This window comes from Oxyura jamaicensis, chromosome 1, assembly GCF_011077185.1.
Source record: "Oxyura jamaicensis isolate SHBP4307 breed ruddy duck chromosome 1, BPBGC_Ojam_1.0, whole genome shotgun sequence".
Classification (NCBI taxonomy): Eukaryota; Metazoa; Chordata; class Aves; order Anseriformes; family Anatidae; genus Oxyura; species Oxyura jamaicensis.
This window is the reverse complement of record NC_048893.1, coordinates 125,846,275-125,866,407: the sequence shown is the minus strand read 5'-3', so window position 1 is coordinate 125,866,407 and position 20,133 is coordinate 125,846,275. Positions and strand designations below refer to the sequence as shown.

Sequence of the window (20,133 nt, the reverse complement as noted above, 5' to 3'; positions counted from 1 at the left end):
GAGGTCTCCCTAGAGCCTTCTCTTCTCCAGACTGAACAACCCCAGCTCCCTCAGCCTGTCACCACAGTAGAGGTGCTCCAGACTCTCGATCATCTTGGTGACCCTCCTCTGGACCCATTCTAATAAGTCCATGTCATTCTTATGCTGGTGGCCCCAGAGCTGAACACAGTGCTCCAGGTGGGTCTCATGAGAGAAGAGCAGAGGGGGAGAATCACCTCCCTCACTCTGCTGGCCATGCTGCTTTTGATGAAGCCCAGGATATGGCTGGCTTTCTGAGCTGCAAGTACGCATTGCTGGCTCATGTCAAACTTCTAATCAAATCGACACCTCCAAGTCCTTCTCCTGAGGGCTGCTCTCAGTCCATTCTCCACCTAACCTGTATTTGTGCTTGGGATTGCCCCTAACCAGATGTAGGACCTTGCACATGGCCTTGTTGAAACTCATGAGGTTTGCATAGACCCACCTCTCAAGCCTGTCCAGGTCCCTCTGGATGGCATCCCTTCCCTCCAGTGTATCAACCGCACCACACAGCTTGGTGTTATTGGCAAACTTGTTAAAGTTGCACTCAGTTTCACTGTACATTTCACCAATGAAGATGTTAAACAGTGCTTGTTCCAATACTGACACCTGAGGAACACCACTCATTACTGATCTCCACTTGGATGTTAAGCTGTTGACCACAAGTCTTTGAGTGTGACCATCCAACCAATTCCTTACACACTGAGTGGTCCATCCATCACAACTATGTTTCTCCAACTTAGAGACAAGGATACCATACAGGAATATATGGTTTTACTAAAACACATGTTTACTGATTTATGACATTTGTGCAGTACCCTCTGCAGGGCATTTTTCCTTCTGCAGCCTGGGTGTTGGAAGCAACTTCCACATGGTTTAGGAAGCTGCCTTAATATCATTTGCCTCCTTCACTCTCTTCACAAGGGGGTTGCAGGAACAAGATCATTTTAATGAGACGTTTGGAGCCCTACACCTTTTCCCCACCTGTCATTAGGCCAGCAGAACAATGATTCAACTTTTTAATCACCTAGTACACAGGCATCTCGTCTAGGTAACTGCAGCAACACAAACTTATAACTTTATTTACATCCTTTAATTGGTTCCCCTTCAGTTGAGAACCAAATGGCTTTCTAAGGCAGTAACTACTAGGATGCTTACAGCAGGATCAAATCCATTCCTGCTTTTGTCCTGAGACTGACTAGAGACAGATCTTTGCAGTGTAAATTGTGTGTTGGGGAAGGAGTACGGAAATTAAAGTTTTGACATTGGTTATACAGGCAGAATAAGGAAGTAAGGATTTTCAGTGTTGTATAATGCAAATAAGCCAGCAGACCTTTGAGTGGGGTTCAAGATTCATCTGTTACCAAAAGGGGACAGGCAGAAAGTTTTCATGTGTTCTCTATGGGAAGTCTGTTTTTTTTATGGAACCTAACCAAGGCTTTGCACCAGTCCTCTTCTGAAATCTTCTCATCTTTAACATGGTTTAGCAATATTCTGTCTTCATCCTCTGCACTTCCTGAATATGAATTAACTCATTTATACAGCAAGGACTATGCTGTCAATTGCAGCTCTTACTCTTGGATGGGTTACTACATCTAAGCAAGACATGCAGCAATTTTTATGTAGCTTCTCTTTCAAAGCTTGTCTTCCCTTTCCATCATGGAAGAAAGAATACTGTTTCCAGGATAATGTGATGAGTCTTTTTTAGTCATTACACCATGGAAATGCCCACTGACGTCATCTCACATTTGTGGATACAAGAACACAGAATGAGCTGAAACGTCAAGGTATCAATGCACCAATGGGATTCAGAGGGCTTCTGCTTCTTCCCATCCTGCCTTTCACTGCATTAACTGGGGCTAATGAAGGATGCTGGGACTTTTGTGTGCTATGTCATATTTGCATCTATTTGGCTACTGAGGCATCCCTCACTGGCTGGTCTCTGTGTCTGACCCAACACTCAGTCCTTTTTAATCAGGCAGAAGGAAAGTGTTAGAAGAGTTTCCAAGAGAATTAGACACTGAAAAAGCTCTGGAGCTTAAGTGGGTCCCAGGACTTTTCCTGACTTCTAATTTGTAAAAAAAAAGATGGAAGGCTGTGGGGTTATTTTTGTACTTGTTTTTGTTACAGATCTGGACATCCTGAACCCCTGTTCATTTACATTCTGAGGTTGGCAACAGTCTGGTTTTGGCTGTCTATCCTATGTAACAACAGATGGGGAAGGAGAGAAGGGAGAAACTATGAGTGCATGTCATAATCTAGCTTTGGTATTAAATCCTGACATGTCCAGCACAGCACACATAGATCTATTGTATATATGAGATGGATTTAGGATTAGGGTTGGCATTAAGTGTTGAGTTTAACAATACCAGACAACCAATGGGTTCATAAGTCCTATAAAACCAGAGTGTAGTTTGGTGCTGGAGGGGAGGAATGGCTGAAGGACACCTCTGCATCAGATGGGGATCTGTAAGAATCTGTGACTGAACCAACCTTCCCTGGGAGAAAGACTAAGTTTAGGACTGGCTGGTATAAGAGCTAGACTGATTTCTTTGCAAGAGAGGAGGGAATAAGCTTTAAGGCAAGAGGAATTTGAAGAGTGAACTTTATTGCTTTAATAGTCCACAGCAGCAGTTCCACTGGACAGTGGTTAATATTAGGGTTAGAGGTTGTGTTCAAGATCTTATACTTCAAGATCATCAGGGCACTATGTGACACAATGCTACCAAGAGTTAGTACCATATCTCAAACCTAAGCCCCAAATAAAACCCTAACTGCAAAACCACAGATTTCAGGCACTACTAGGCTACCAAAGCATTGTTCATCCTTGCCATCACTACCTAGCCTAGGGGATTGGATAATGCCACAAAAAAATATATTGTTGCATCCTGTGTAAACAAAGCCAAGTCTAACTGTGAATCCAAAAATCAGCCTTATTCTAAAAGAGTGCTTCTATTATGAACCATAGGAAATTAACCTCCTAGCCTGCCCTACTAGTCTGGAGAGCCTTGAAGAATCAGAATTGCTCTTCTATGTATACTTCCTCAAAATATGTCCTTAGTGATAACCTTATGATATAGAATAAGGACCTAAATGTAGCTATGTACTGTTATTTAACCCTGTTCCCCTAGTTTCATATCTTGCAAATTACTGTTTGCTTTTACCTAACAACCTCAAGCCTAGCACTATTCTACTTGTTATATTGCCAAAATTTATGAGGAGTCGCCAAGGAAATAGTTCTTCGAGTCCTTTTATACTGAATACTGACCAAAATCCCACAAAAATAAAGACATATTTCCCATGCCCGGTGACAGCAGTACTAGTTTCAAATGATCCCATAAAATAGCAGTGCTATAATCTCCATGGAATGAAATGAGAAAGGTACCCATAAATCACTAAAGGCTTAATGCCCAGTATCTTCAAAACACTATTGAAAAAAATAAGCTATCACCATAGCTCAACCAACCTTCGGAATGCAGCCAAAAATGTAACAAAACTAAACAAAACTCTCAGACTTATTTGTCTAACATGTTCAAAAGCTTCAATACTTTAAGACTTGCAGTAAACCTGTGAACACCCTGGGGAAAGAGTGAATCTTTGAGTCTGCACGCTGCAGTCAGGGTCAGGTTAGGAGGTGGGAAGGGTTGCATACTTTTGCTAACAGGGTCTCAGAATTAGACTGAAGGGAGGTGTAATTTGGGATGATAGCCTGTGTATGGTCTGAGGTACTCTGAACACACTAAACTACATCTCTTTTTAACCTCACTTGTCATGAGCCAATTGCTAACCCCAATGAATGCTCAAGGGACCCCAATCAACAATAAAATTGAATTCTAACCTTTATTCCAAATGCTTAAAACTAACATTAAAACTGTAGTCCAGTGACTTCTACAGCTGCCAAATTATTCCTACACCTGTCAATCCTACTAAAATTAGTCCTCATGTTATCCTAATGACCTTCATATCATGATCCAGTGACCTCACTCAGACTGGCTGTTTATTTGTCTCACTGTTGTCAACTTATAGCACCCAGCTTTGCTCCATAATGCTTGACACATTGTGGGTGGAAACTTTATTCTTCATCCTCTTTCTGTTAACCCTGAATCTAACTGTATTTCTATTTCTAGCTCTAGGCTTGTCCATACGATGGACAACGACAGTAAAAAATTTCCGAAGAACCATAAGCCTTTTTGCTGTACTTAGTCCTGCACAATCAGGCAATGAATCTGTCTTTTCAGACAATTTGATCCCAGAACAGAATCTCAAGCCAACATCATAAATGCACAATCCTTAATAACCAGAAAATTAACTATAAACCTCTACTGCTGAATTTTCTTTCTCCTAACCATGTAATATGTCAGATTCAGCAATGAAACTCATCAAAAAAATCTTAGCCTAACCAACTCTCACCAACATCTGACACAGTGAAAATAAAAACACATATCATTCTTCATTTTGCCAGCACATTTTGCTAGTCCAAGGGGCAATCCAGGGTCTTCACGTCCTACTTTTCCACACCTGAATGTGCGAAAGTAACATTATGTCATAACTTATCACAACCATTCTGTTGGACAATGTAGGGTCCAGAAACGAGCTTGCATATTCTGCCTTTGCCATTAAAAATTCTCCCTCTAGTCCCAATTTTAAATGTAGAGATATGAGCCTGACCTTTAATTAAACTAACCTAACAGAAACCTCCTTGCCAGCTTCATCTGTCACTAGAAGACCCAGTGACTAATCTAGCTCCTCAGCTGTTATCACTACACATCCTCTTAATATGTATTCTCTGACCTTGAACACTCCAGTGAATCCTATTAACACCATTTAACTTGCCTGCATCAGATCTCATCCTAGCTTTGCTAACCTTGCATTAGCCATGCTAATCCAGCTGTAAGTTTAGCTTTTAAGCTTCTGTAGCCCAGAGCCTAATCTAGACACAAATCAAAATCTACCTTTAGTATTAGAGACCAGTGATAACCAGATCCAAAAATCTAAGTCATTCAGTTACACTGGCACAACCTACCACTAAACCTCTCTTTGCAGATTTTTGCTGCCCAGAAGCTCAGTGCTAATGTTGATGTAGCCCCAGCTCTAGTCTTAGCCATAGCACATCTTGGAATAAAACAAACGTCATTTGTAAATGCCACTATCTGCCTTCACCTTAACCTAGCAGGCCTTGAAAAATCTACCATAAGGTTTTCTGGTCCTATCTTCCCTAATACTAAACTAATCTAAATTCTAATTCAAACTCCTTCTGACTCCAGCATTACCCCTATAACAAGCATGACTTCTTCACCAGATATCTAAAAATAAATCAATTCTTGTTCCTGGAAATAATCCCTTACAACCATACTGAGATTTTGAGGATCAGTCAATAAACCTATGTTTGTGTTCATCAGTTCATGGTAGCTTAAACCCTAACTCTGACACTTGTCAGTCCCTTCCTGAGGTTGAACTAACCATTCACACTACCAGCAGCAGTACTTGTAGAAGTCTTGTAGGCTATACAGGGTCCAGCATCAAGACTACATTTTTGCCTTTCACTATCCATCAACTTCATCCTATGTCCAGCACTCACTTTGGGCATAACAGTGGTGTAGAACAAGCCTGGGCCACAGGACACAAGCCATTTACCATTTCCAAAATTAGGTTTCTCAAGCACTAACAATTACCTGGACTTCTCCAGCTGTGATGTCCAAACCCTAACCAGTATTAGTACTAATAGTATGGGCATTTGGATCTTCCTAGTTCTCTGGAACTGTAGAGAAAACAGTAAAGATTGGCCCTTCCAAAAGTAAAGTTAGGTATCTTTGGTCACAGATTTTTTGGCAGCAGTGAGTTTTGCAATACCTAGAATTTCACATCTAGCCTAATGTGGGTGAACCAGACACCTACCATCAATTTGGAGAAGTGGTATCTTTTCTGGATGACACCAAAGCCCTTCATGCCAGTAGGTAGGTAGGCATGTATGTCCAGGTCACCGCCTCTGATAGCCAGGTCCACAGCATCTAGGGCTGGGAATAAGGAGAATAAGTGACTACCTTAGAAATTTGTGTTAGCAACAATTTTTGCACATACGCTGATAACTGCAGGATTTACCCAAGCATGCAATGTTATGACTAAGGTCATCCTTAACCAGAGCTGACTCAGATCCCACACACACAAGTTCAGTCTTCAGGCTTTGCACTGCTGGGACAGTGGGCACTCTTCATGGACAGCCATCAGACAGAAAGGGCTGCAACGAGCCCTGAAGACTGATAGGCAGAAGGCTCTGTGTGTGTCTGTGTGTGTCATATGCTCTGCCTCATGACAGAAACATAATCATTAAATGAATGCATTTGGGACAGTTTAGAAAGCTGCCTGGGGCACAGATGCCTAAATTCTGCCAAAAGCTCACTGCAGGGGGGAATTACAATAATCAAGATCCTACCTACTGAGTCTAAAGAGATGTGTCTTACCTACGCTAGATAAACAGTTTTATTTCCTTTTTGTCAGTGTTGTAATGTCAATGTTGCAAATTCTGGCAACAGTCTTGATGCACCTCTGCCATAGCTGACACCCATGTTTTCACCTTTTCTTCCTTGGGACTGCAGAGGCTTTGTTACCATATGCCAGGTGTCAACACACATCACCCCCATCCTGAGGAGGATATGTATTTGAGCTGGCAGTATATAGGATTGACACTGGGCACAAGTAATTTGTGTGTCATGGATTTGGCATGTCACCTGTCAGACAATGTTCCTTAATGAAGCCCATCTATTCTTGCCAGATGGGCCACTGAGGCAGACATCAGCCTCTTCTGTGGACATAACTTGATGTTCAAGCCCAGTGATCATCCGGGAGAAGGGTAATTTTTAATATCCGAGAATGAAGAAAACAGCTAAACCTAGCTCTTGCTGATGCCTGTGGCAGTCAGCAATGACCCTGGAGTCTGGACTGGAACAAGTGTTATTACCTTTAAAAGAAAAAGAAGAAGAAAAAAAAAGTCATTCAATCAGTTTTAGAAAACTCCAAAACTCATGAAAACAAAATAGTGCTGTGGAAATAAGGGATTTTGGTCTTGATGACAGCAGGTAGCTTCTGTTGAATGATGGAGATATTTGCCAGGGCGAAGTGGGTTATTTTTATCATAACTCTCTTTCCATTAGTACATTCCCTGCTGGCTTGGAGGATTATATCTATTTTGGCTCGGAGGATTATACCAATTTGTTTTGCTACAAAATCAATAAAAATAAAAGCTAAAATGACAATTAAATCCAAGAAAGCCCAGCTGGAAAGCAAGCAAAATTCCTCTTTCCTAATTAAAGTCTGTGCAAACCACAGCTCTGCAAAGGCATTAGGGAGAGAGGGAATAAAAGGGGCATGTTCCCACTAACACATTTACTGTAGCTGTCTTTTAGGCCAACCAAATTACTGCAGAGTGTTAACCTGACACTGTAAAAAACAACAAGGCTTGCCAGGTCTTCCTCATCATTTTGGGAAGGGGAAGAGAAAGGTGAGGCTGAGTATGGAGGCGGTATGTGTATACCACCTCTTGCTCTTGAGTGTGAAAATCTTGTCGTGTGCCTGAAAGCCTGGTGAAGTTAGCGGGAGCTTACTTCATTGAGCTTTGGATGATATCTATAACATGATTAGGAAGGTGCAGTATATGCCAATTAACGTCTCCCTCTTTAGTCTGTGCAGCAGCAGCTGGTTGCTAGAACTGCAGTTTTGGGGCCAACATGCATGAGAGTGGGTGTCTGAATAGGAAAAAAGACAAAGGCTTTCAGTGAACACACTGTGGCAGGCTGCTGCTCTCATCTTCTCATGTTGTTTCCCCTGCAGCCATGGAATAAAGCTACTAGCACTCTTAAAAGGATGAGCAAATAAAGAAAACCTCTAACAACCACAACACCACCAAAGGAATCTCACAGCATAAGACAGTAGATTATAAGTAGGCACAGCAGTGAAACAAGGAGAGAACAGGAAATGTGATGTGTGGAAAAAAAGACCAGTGAGCTATGTAGGCAAAAATTCCAGCTACTACAAATGAAATACAAAAGCAGAAAGATGCAAGGAGGATATAGGATATATATTCCTATAGAACTCAATGCAATGCTGACTGAATTGACAAAGCACACCACAGGCCATCCTGCCTTATCAGTACCTTCTGCTAGGTACTGATACGGCAGTGAACAATGTCAGATTGCTTTCCCTCATCTTAAACCCAAGTTTAACTCTTGTTTCAGCATCATAGCATGTCTTGACCATTGGCTGTCACCAGTCTTACATGGTAAGAAGATATTTTTAGTCTTAAACAGTATTACTAAAGCCACTATTCACCTTTAATGGACAGGCAGAAGGAGATGCAGTTTCCATATGGCTGATGTGCTTTGTATATGCTATCAAATGCCACACAGGATCTCTAAGTAATGAGATGAATGTAGAAGGGCTGTCTGTGATGTTACTGTCCTTTTAATAGTCAACATATTTTATCAGCGAAATGAATGGCTCCACCTGAAAGTTAGCCCTACAGATTGCAAAGGTTTTCACCTCAGTCATGGAAGTATTTTGCACCAGTCCTTTTGCAGTAGGAACATTCCAGCCGGAGCCCAAGCAATCATTTCCTACTGGAAATGTTAGATCTTGGCATCTGTTGAAAACCAGTATTTGGGCCTCTAAAAGAAGGGGCTAGTACATGCTCGTTCAGACATGGGGTACTAACTCATGTACACTGATGCCACAACACCTGACCACTTGTGCCTGGAGATGAGGGAACCAAAGTGAAGCCCGAACTGGAGGAATGAGGTTTTGAATTGTGTGGGCTTGTTTTCGAGGCACGTCCTCACCATCAAACAAGCAGCTCTGCTGGCTAGCACAGCCTCAGCAGCTACAGGAGAGAGATCCCAACACTGGCATCTCGGCAAAGCTGTCTCTCAGAACAAAGTTATTCCAGCTGACAGAATACTCTTCTGGCAGCATAATTAGATATACACCGGGGGGGTGCTGGCTTGGCTGTCATGGTGGGGAGAAGGAAGATGGTTTCTTCACCGTTTTCAACAATATCGCGCTGTTGGCAAATTTCACACTGAAGACTACATTTAGCATAGCAAGATTATATTTTGTCTGAGAGAATCTCAAAAAGGAATGCCTCAGGCATAATATTGGGATTGATGCTGATTAGCTGGTCGAGACAAAAATTGTAATGAATCCTGTGTGCTCTAAGAGAGTACATTTGCTGCTCGTCCTTCTCTAACAATGTTCTGGCAGAAACCATGTCTCCCCAATCCAATATGCTGCATAACTCCAGTAGTTAACCTTGATGGTCTGAAGAACATGGCTTTAAATTTGATATCGTGTTCATGTCTATCCTTTGCTGTCGAAAAATATTAAATCTTCCCTCAGCTACTTGCTTTGCATGGTGAAAGACAGATGGTTGTGCTGGATCACTCCACAGCAGAGCAGATGTTGTAATCGAGGACCCAAGAATTCTGCCAAATTAATTAGACTCTTCCACTGATCTGGATAAAAAGAGCAGTGCACGGGCATTTCACAGGGGTCCTGGTTCTAATTTATACCACACTGTCAGGTTTTCTCTTGTGAAATGTGAGCATAATCAGGTGTTCTTCTAGAGCATTGTATCAAATGACATTCAAATAGGGTAGAAAGGTGGTAGGCAGACAGCAACTCTTTAATACACCATCCTAAAATCTATACAGAAAAATGATCTTGAACTAGTAAGGTAAAAAGTCACATGACATACATGCTGTCATATCCTTCTTCCCCCCACCCTCACTCCCCACCCCCCATTATTTTAGCTTAATTCTTTATCAGCTAAAACTTCTACATACACATCCATCAAATAGAAAATGTTTATCATTTCACAATTCCAATCATAAAGCCCATAACTAGTGCTCAGGGTTTGTAAGCAATTTTTCCTTTATTGGAGCACTGCTTCTGAGCTTAACCTCTTGATTCTTCATATAGGGGGAATGCAAGTGTGTGAAACAACAAGTTTCAAAGAAGAAGATTTTGGATAGAGCCAATGAAGTATGGACAAATATCACGGTATTGTTGGGTTACACACTATGATGTAGTGCTCCTCTGTGCACCGTATTTCTCTTTGGTGCAACAAAGCAAATTACCTCTGCAAAGCCAGTATCCTCAGGAAGGTACCATAGAGCTTGGGGATAAAAAAGTAATAAATAAATAAATAAATAAAAAGGTTCTGAAAATATAAGAAGCTCACAGAGAAAGAGTCCCTATCTTTTCTTTCATTTGCTCCTTGCACTGTTAGGAAAGATCTCTGCATATAGTTTAAAAATGTACCCATTATGATAAATAGAAGGACTTCATTGTAGTATTGGACTTGCTCTTCCTCTTTAATCTGTTTTTCTTCCTTAAGATTTAGACACCTATTTTGATTACAGAAGAAAAAAATAAATAAATGACATAGTTCAGTACTGTTGTAATGTTTAATACTAGAGTATAGAAATAATGCTGGCTATTCCATAAATCATTTTTTTCCTGACTGTCTTCTCCTAAAATACTAAAAATCAATAAGTGAAAAGCCTATGGCTGACAGTTTTTGTATCATGGCATTGCTCCATGTTCCGTTTAGAAACTGAAATTAATGGGCTACATCTTCAGCTGGTGCAAAGCTGTGCAGCTCCATTAATTTTAACAGAGAGATGTCGATTTATACAAAATAAAATCTGACACCACAGCTCTTTGTCAAGCTGCACAAAGGTCTAAGTATGTCTGTAATCATGGCAGCCAGTGCTCTGGTGGTTTCAGAAGCTGTGAAGTCAAATGCAAGTCTAGGAAACACAAAGTCCAGTATTGTAAGGGTTGCCAACATTCACAAAATTTACCAATTTTTATGATGTTGTCATTTTTTAAATTTTTTGGTTATTCAGTATGCAGGTCCTGGGTCATGCTCTTGTGAAGGTAATAGCAGTCTAATATTTATTTGAGGAAATGTGTTAGTTAGAAAATCTGTCCTTTCCCTTGAGTACGACAGAACACTGCAGGGAGGATTTCCTTGCTCCCCAGGTCTGAGCCAGCCTTTGCAGTCAGTGCCTGGAAGAGCTCTGCCATGCCATCCCCCGTGGGACTCCTCTCCCCAGCATTTCACGCACCATTTCTTGTCAGCTTCTGGTGCCCCCCCAGCTTCCCTGAACACAGCTTCACTAAATCAGCTCCCAAACCCAGATTTGTAGTTGGTGCTTAAGGAATTTCCTTCCCTTCTTCCCAAGGCTCTCTGTGCTCAGACCTCCATGGCTGCAGTGGAGTTCTTCAGTGCAGACTCCATACGGGAAAATAACTTAATTTCTTATTAATCCAGCCAAAAAGGGAAGCTTCCATCAGCTTCTGTCTAAGGCTTGTTATAGTTGAGGGTTGGAGACACACTAATTGTCTATGGTGAAGCCTTCAGATTGCAGTGCTGTATTATGTGTGCAACCACGTGTTGTCAATGGCAGGGTCCATTTTCCGGCCTATGCTTCAGCAGCCTCTGTAGATGTACTGTGCAGCTCTTTATTCAGTAATGAAGGGACCCCAGCTGGCTGTGTGTGTGGACTTTGCCTCCAACCATAAATGTTGGTTAAATTGAACTCCGAATCCACAGCTGCTTTGTATTCTCCCGACATACCGGCGATCAGTTATGATTTGGAGTCCTGGAGCTCGCAAAGACAGAGGATGCAGGGTATGCTGCTAAATGGGGCTAGTGATGAAATTATTCTCCTTTCCTCCCTCTGGTGAAGAAGCCATGTGCCAGCCATCGGCCAGGCAGCTGCTCCACAAATGCAAGCAGTCCTAGCAGCTTTTGTGTTAATTCCTCCTAGTGAAAGGGTACTTGCCATTTCTACAACCTCGGGGAATGCGTACATTCAAAATCACCTCCAGCTTGAAGGAAAAGGGCCAGACTTGAGTCTTGCAGAGGCATATTTTTATCTCTTTGAGAAAGTAGGTCTGAGCCTAATTCCCTGTGCTCTTCCTCAGGTTATTCCTCAGCAGAGTGAGATCAGCATGTAGTCCGATACAGGTTATTTCTGGATGAGATAACAATTTCCCAGCTACTCATCGTGTGTCTTAGTCAGCCATTAACGCAACCCTCTGGGCAGCTGAGCAGTCTCCTTGATGATTTTTCTGTGCTAACTCTTCAGGGGGAAGCCTCCTAGGAAAACACTTAGTTCAGCAAAGTTAGTTGCAATGTCCTGCTCACCTTTTCACTGGTGGATTTTAGCATTTGCTGCAAACAAACACAGAAAATTTAGCTACTGAAGGCTGCCTAGAGACTAAAGACTCTGAAACTAAAAGCCCCTAATACAGTAAGTGAACAACACAGCAGGAAGGCTTGTTGGACTGACCAAGAAACCTGTGGCACACTGAGATGTTACTGCTGCAGCCTGTGTTTCTTTACCACCTACTGGGACCAACAGCCTCCTTTCCCTGGAGTTCCCTACACTGTGAATGCGGTTTTATTCCAGGATACTGAGTTAAAAATCAATAAAAATGATTATGGTGAGCTGATCATATGGAAATCAATGGATTTTTTATGTATATGGATAAGCAATGGTTCTATATCTTGACTCCTTACTTTGCTGTAAAAATATGAACAATGAGAGCTGAGGGCAATAACATGTTTCTTCCCTGACTTGTCTTTGGTGTACGAATATTATTTCTTCAGGGAAACTGGCAGCTTCTGGAGACTTGCTAAAAATGGAAATTTGCTTTAAAGATACATCAGAAAATATTAGCATGGTGCGTGAGGCTTTCTCCCTTCTGTACTTTCACTTGCAACTAGCACATCCTGGTAGTGTATCTTGGAGTAATATATCACACCTTCATTTTCATAAAGGAAAATCTGCACTTAAGCACCGGTGTCTTGCAGTACTAATCCATTATCAGAATGCCACGGGTCTGATAATGCCCTGATGTTGCTGCATAATCCATCACTGAAACATGTGTGCTGTCAAAGTGTTTCTACACTGACTTTGAATAAGCAGAGAGGATTGCTGCCTTCCAAAAGCAAAACAATTTTACATTTTACAAGAAAACTTTTTTTTTTTTTTTTCTCCTAAAATTATATATATATAAAGGGGCAAAAAAAAGGGAGATGCAACATTTAAATTATAAAACTATTTATTTTATGGGGTAATTTCAAGCTCATTTGAAAATTAACTGTTACAAAATCCAGATCTGGCATTAAAGGTAAGTATAAATGTTTGTAAAGCAGATAATTAAAAAGGTAGCAGAAAAATGTCAGAGCTTCCTATAGTGGTAGATGTGAAAAGCTGTGTTCGTTTTCTGTTTCTCTTATTTCTTGTAATATCATCTTCATCTGAATGCCTAAGAACACAGATACTTTCAGCCCTACCACAGTCTTGTGCAGTGGGGTTTATTAGTCCTATTTTATTCCTTTTTTTTTTTTTTTTTTTTTTTTTTGTAACTTTCTAGGTCAGAATAAACTCTGGCAGATGCTTCAAAACACATCCTAAAGACTGGAATGCACTTCACCTTATCACTCACTCTGTATTCATACATGAAAAAAAAGGAAAACATTAATAACCAGACCGCGAACCCCAGCTCACAGAGAAGCTCCCCCTGCCTCATGTTTTGGTGCTGTGGCACGTCTGTGGCAGTGGCTGTGCCAGGATGCCCCAGCTTGCTCTGAGCCAGGTCGCCGAGCTGCAGAAGAGCCCAGCCAGCCCAGCACAGGGCTCCCTTCTGGCCAATTTGTTCTGCTAGGGTGAGCTGCTCCTGCCAGCCAAGCCCACCCGTGTTTCTCTGAGTTGCACTTACTCCCTTATTAGCTTTACACCTGACACGTCCTCCTGCTCTCTCGGCTGGTGAGTCAGGCTGTTTTGCATTCTGCGCTGGATTTTGCTTATGCTGGTTTTACGCAGATGCAGTTCAGCTGACTTCGGTGGCATTACTCCTGAGACTAACAGGGGATGGAGATAAAGGCGTCTTCAAGATGAATGCATATATGGATCCATAGACTCCTAATAAGGCTTCTGTGGAAATGTCATAAATTAGGCTGACTATTCTCAACCCATGTTTATAAAAAATGCTGAGGTATCCATAAACAATGTGTGGTTCCTCAACTTCCTAAGAAGAAAGACACACCACAGAGGTGCTTTACTTCTCTGCATAACTTCAATTAAATGGCATATCCAGATGCTCCACATTCCTACCACTGACAAGAGGCTTTGAAGATAGCTTGACTGTGGCTACTAGCGAGCTTCTAGTGAGTAGTTCATCATTTAATCTCCACAGCAAAATCATGCCTTTCATGAAGAACAGCTCCTATAAGGACCAATAGACTCAGTGAGCTCCGAACCAACCCTATCAATCACATAAAAAATATTTTGTGTGAACAGTACATCTCAGGAAAATTCATCTATCTTTGGGCATTGGATTAAGACACATGTGAAACTGGGGTGATTTTGTGACCTAACTGAGGCCAGGTGAAGAACCTGGGTACACCTCCCCAGAGCCTGCATCTTGTGCCTGGATAATTACATTAATGGTGAACTCTTCCCCTTCTAATGCAAACACCTAATTTTGATAGCTCACATACATGAGCTTCCGAAGGAGTAAAAAATAGGCTTTCCACTACTCACCGGTTTCTCACAAACACAAGTTGTTTACTTATTTTATTTTATCTTACTTCTCCTAAAAATACCTTTTCAGATGGACTATGCATAGATTAAAATTAATTTTATCTAATTGAATTTCTTCTGTGGATCCATTCGTCTTGTATGCTGCCATACAGTGTACAGATAACTAGAATAGTTATGTGTCAGCTACGTCTAGTACAGCAGTTTTCCCACTAGAACAAACACTGCAGCACAAATTTACCCTAATGAAAGGCTGAGTGAGCAGGTTCGTGTTGCACTGAAGTTTACTTCAGACATACTTTTTTCCCGTCATCTGTCTTTCACAGTTCATTTTGGTTCTGCTTTGTCAGATCTCATTAGTTGTTAGTGTAGAAATCTTCTTAATTTATGCTGAAATTTAGACTCTTGTAGAGCCAGAACTTCCCAGCATCGAGCAAATTATACCACCAGCAATACTATGAAATTTGCCTGCAGCATAACTCAAAACAACATCATTTTGCTATCTGTAAAACTAGATTCAGATAGATCAAATAAATCAGATTCAGAGGTTTTAGAAAAGTGTTAACATTGGGTAAATCCTCTTGTGTGGCAACACAGTACATAAACCAGTCAATTTATTTTCCCTGCAAAAAGCTCTCCTGAACCTACATGTCTTAAGTTAGAGTGTTAGTAATGAATGTTCTTAATTTGAAGTTGAAATATCTTTGATCACACAATAAAATGAGATCCTCAAAGATGAAAGAGCTGCTAGATAACCGTCAGAGCCTGCAAAAATAATGATCACTTGCACCCAGCCATAGAAAAGAGACTCTGAGTTTGCAGTGAATGAATAATGATATCACCCATGAAGTTCACACAGTTGTCTCTAACGACTTCTGTAATTTTCATCGTGAAGTGTCTTTTGAGAAGATGGAGAAAAGAGGGCAGAAAGGGTGGGTGGAAAGGACTCCCCTGCAAACACTTGACTTGGTGAGCATTTCAGAGTCAATGGGAGGCAGGCTGAGGAGGGACCAGAAAACCCACGTGGCCACCCACAGGGGATTTAGGCCAATATGCTTACAGAATTCTTCTTATCCACTGACAACATGGAAGTGTTTGGTCTGTGATAATACTAAAGTAGTTAGGCCTTCAACTTATAGATCTGCATCTCTGAGGCTGTCAGCTACTGGGGCAGACACAACCCAGGCTGAGCAATTGCGTATGCTCTTGGAAATAGTGCTGCAAATGCAAAACTACTTAAAATGAAGACATCTTCATACTCGTAATGAAACAACCATGGTTTTTCTCTCCTTCCCCATTACTTCAGAAGAAAGACCTCTCCAGACCTGGGACAACTGAACACCATGCATGTGTTTGCTGCAGGCTTTCATCACACCCTTATAGGAAAAAAAATTGCTCAAGGATTCATCCATTCCTTTTTTTTTTTTTTTTTTTTTTTTTCCTCCTCTGTCATCATGTTCCTTTATTTATGATCTTTTTGTTTTCGTCTGAGATGCCCAGCACAGAACTTGCTGTTCATGAATACGAGCAAAAAGAGAGGGCTTGAGTCAGATTTGTGACCTACCCTTTGAAGACCAGAGCCTTTCTTTTGGCATTATTTTGGTAGTTCCCAGGGTCTTGTGAGCTGTTGTGCTTTTCCTCTAACTTGCTAGAGGCTCCAACTCCAGCATATGGCAGGGTCTGCAAGGAGGCCCTGTGTAGGTAGCTTTGCTGGTATCTTTTGTAGTAACCGCACTGGAAGACTTCACCCTGGGATAAATCAGAGGATTTTACAACACTTTGACTGTCTCCAGCCCCATTACTGTCAGATCAAATATAGTGTGAACCTAATGGTAGCAACCCAGAAAAGTAATGGAAAAGTGCAGCAGACCTGTAACAGCAAAGGCCTTCTTGTCCTGAAAACACTCTTGCTGTATCTGTAACAAAAAAAGAGAAACTGAAAGCTGCAGAGAAGCTGAAAGGGTAGGTGATTTCTGGGTTCCCATTACTTCTCCCTGAAAGGACAGAAGCACTGCATCAGCTATTTCTGCCTGACAGAGAGGACTGATTTCTAGTGTTCCTCTTGCATTCCCTTTAATAGCCTGTCTCTATGTGAATATACCAATATATATACACTTATACATATGTACCATAAGGTGCAATATCGCATACTGAGAAATCCCCAAACTGGATATGCCTGAGGAGCGGCACAAGGGGGTTTGTGCCAGGAGCTAGGCCCTGGTGCTGCTGAAGGTTCTGCCATCCCCAAAAGGGTCAGAGCAGGGACTGCCCACAGGCTCTTATTTCCTGAAGGATTAAAGGCCTAGCACCATCTGTACAAGATGGTTTTGATATTGACTTCCCTCTCACCCAATAATGCTTTATTTAGTAGTGGCAGTTCTCCTCACATTAATATAAGCAATCCCAACAAATGAATCACGAGTCTCTACATGAATATATTTATAATTCCTGGTCCTGAATAGTTAATAATAGATGGATGTATTTTGTATTCCACAGGCATGAAGCAGGTAGATGATGACTGAATGCATATGGGAATTCATCTCACCTAGTTCAGGCAAGATGCATTATTCATGTGTAGTCAATGAGAAGGATGACTAGTCAAGCTTGAGAGTCCATTAAAAAAACAAATGCAGATCCATGCAGGCTAAATTGGTTGGAGCTACTCTGCGGTTTCCCAGACTATGGCAACAATGACTGGCTCTGGCTGAAGTCAAAACTCGTGATCCTGCTGAGCAGCCCTTGGGACTGGGAGGCTGGTGGCAATGGGAGATGGAGAGTCCTTGCACATAACAAAAACTGTAAAGAGAGTAAGGCATGACTGCCCATGGTTGCCTGAAGCCATTAAATTTAAATGAAGTGCAAATAAAATTAAACCTAGAGGATTAAAGAAGGTCAAGAACTGTCAAATCAATACTGGCAACAGGGCAGATATGTTCAGGCTACGTCAGGTTTTGAAGCTGTCTTTGAGTATCAGGAGCCACAGAAAATCCACATTAGTGGCAGTGGCTGTTTTTCTTCTATCTGGTTTTCACCTGAGATTCATTCTGCACAAGCGTGAGTTTACTTGGCATCTCTGACAAATGTCCATTGGCACAGAGTCACAGACAGTAATGCACTCTTCCAGGCCTTGGTGCAGGAGGCAGTGGCTTCATCCCTCCTGGAAAGGGTTGTAGGTGTTTGGTGAGATGTCAGGTCAGGCCTGACATCTCCCAGTAATGGTCAGTGACAACAGAGCATGAGGTTCCCCTTGCTTGCCTTCAGCTGCCTAAATATCTCACATCCAGGGCTCTGTTTGGTCATACCTGAGCATGTTTCAGGTGCCTGTGTGTATCACTGTGGATACTCACTCACGTGTGATACCTATGTGTAGACATCCACATGTAAGTGCTGCCGTCCCTGAATTTTGGGACACCCCAGACGAGATTCCTCTGCCTGCATGATGGTGTCTAATGGCACCTGAGATGCTGCAGGATCTCCTGGCTGGCCTCTGGCTGCTGCTTGAGGAGATTACTTGTACCCTGTAGGTCTGTGCTGTGTCTGCTGGGCTAACAAAGATGTCTCAGATACTCTAGAGCACCTGAACTAGGTGCCTGGGTGTAGGTAGCTGGCCCATTCCCCTTTATCTATGCTAGTCACTCTAGGCTCCTCCCTCTGTCCTCTGCAGCAACTTCCAGGACAAGCTTTACTCAGTGTGAAGACAGAATAGGCTGGGTGGCATCCGTGAGGTGAATACCATGTACAGAGACTGGACTGATCCAGAAAGGATCACCTTCTCCAGCTGAAAGATAATTATCACCCAGTTTACTCTTGGGTTACAGAACTGGGGCACATCTGCTGGGAGTTGCAGAGAAGCACAGCAAGCCCCCCAAAAGGGCTAAAAATGACATACCAGGAAGGTTTTTAATTTCCCTACACCATGGTCAGAGCTGGATCTCACTATGAGCTAATTTCTGAGTTTACTATTTGAGGAGGGAGTTTATTTTGAGCATAGGTCTGGCAGATTGATGAATATTGTCATCAATCCGCTTATGTTCAGCTTAGCATATGAATTAATTAATTAAATAAATAAATAAGATCCCTTTCTGGTTTGTTCAAAGTCCTGAAATATGTTCATAATGTTATGGCTCTCTGTATGTTCTTCTGTCAGCTATTAATAGTTTTCCCTCTCCTCGTTTCTTCAAAAAACTACCAATCCTAAATAGATGTCTGGACCAGGAGTCACCCTGTGTCATGACAGCTGGACTGTATCAGAAACATAATTGGATTCACTTTACACTCCCGTGAGGAGGTAAAAAATTCAGAATATAATTAAACTGAATTAATCTGTTTGGTATTAACTGCACCAGATTTAGCTTTAGCTGAAATAGGATGTTTTGTCTCATCACGTACACTCTAGGCTGTCTCAGATCAGCCACCTGTTGTGCTCAGTAAATGATAAACTCTGTGAAATCCACAGTAGGCTGGATGGTGTGATTAGAGCACCATTTGAGGATGAGGGATGCACTTTTCACAGTGCATCAGTAGTGGCTGCAGAATGGACACAAACACCGTGCCACATGCCAGCTTGTCACTGCAGAACTTTGATCCTTCTAGCCACAAAGTCGACCCAATGCCACAGCTACTGCCCAAGCTTCCTTCATCCAGGCAGCCGGACAAACAAAAATGTTTTAACATAACTGTACTGTTGGACACAAATAACAAGTGGGCTTCCCAGTCCAGAGAGAGGAACCCAACATGCCCTCCCAGAGTGCCTTTCTGTGCAACATCTGAGCATCAGCAACCTGGATGGAGTCCAACAGCAGGCTGGCAAGGGACTGGAGCATGTCATGGGTGTGAGAAGAGGCTGAGGGAAGTGGGGTTGTGTAGCCTGAAAAAAGGTGGGCTGAGGGAGAATATGATTGCAGTCTTCAGTCTCTTGAAGGGGAATGATGGCTGTGTGCAGTTAAAATGAAACAGTCTTAGGTAACAACAACAGAAAGCCCTCCTTGGATATGATGAAAACAGTGATTTATGATTGCTTAGCTTACCAAAGGGCTTGCATCATCTCTGTCCCTGGAGATTTGCAAACTTCCCTTGGACAAGGCCTTGAGCAGCTTGATCTAACTTTGAAGTTGTCCCAGCAGGCAGTTGGACTTGTTCACCTTGAGAGTTCCTTCCAAAATTAATCTTTCTGCAACTTAATGATTTATTTATTCACACCCACACACATTTAGTGAAATGGTTACATATATTCTAAATAATTTCCCTGAGTGTTTGATGATTTAATGTATAGTGAGGTCTTAAATACCCACTCACCTTTATAACCACCCATATCCTCATCATGTGTTTGCCATTCCCAGTGCTACACCAGCTTGAAAATGGTCCCTGATTTTTCTGATAAGTTGCAAAATATATATAGCCATCTGCAGAGCTGACTTGACTCAGCTTCTTGTTTGTCGTAGCTTGTCAGCATCAGCAGTATCCAGCACTGCTCCATATTAATCAGCTCGGTTGAGCAGTGGCAGCAGAC

The 20,133-nt window shown here is 41.9% G+C and overlaps 1 long non-coding RNA gene across 1 annotated transcript; it reads left to right on the top strand.

Annotated features, from left to right (window-relative positions):
- The first annotated feature begins 330 nt into the window (after positions 1-330).
- Positions 331-19,409, top strand: LOC118160945. The gene is made up of 3 exons (XR_004747771.1): positions 331-535; positions 10,838-10,841; positions 19,396-19,409. It is a non-coding gene; the product is annotated as an uncharacterized LOC118160945 (long non-coding RNA).
- Positions 19,410-20,133: the final 724 nt, after the last annotated feature.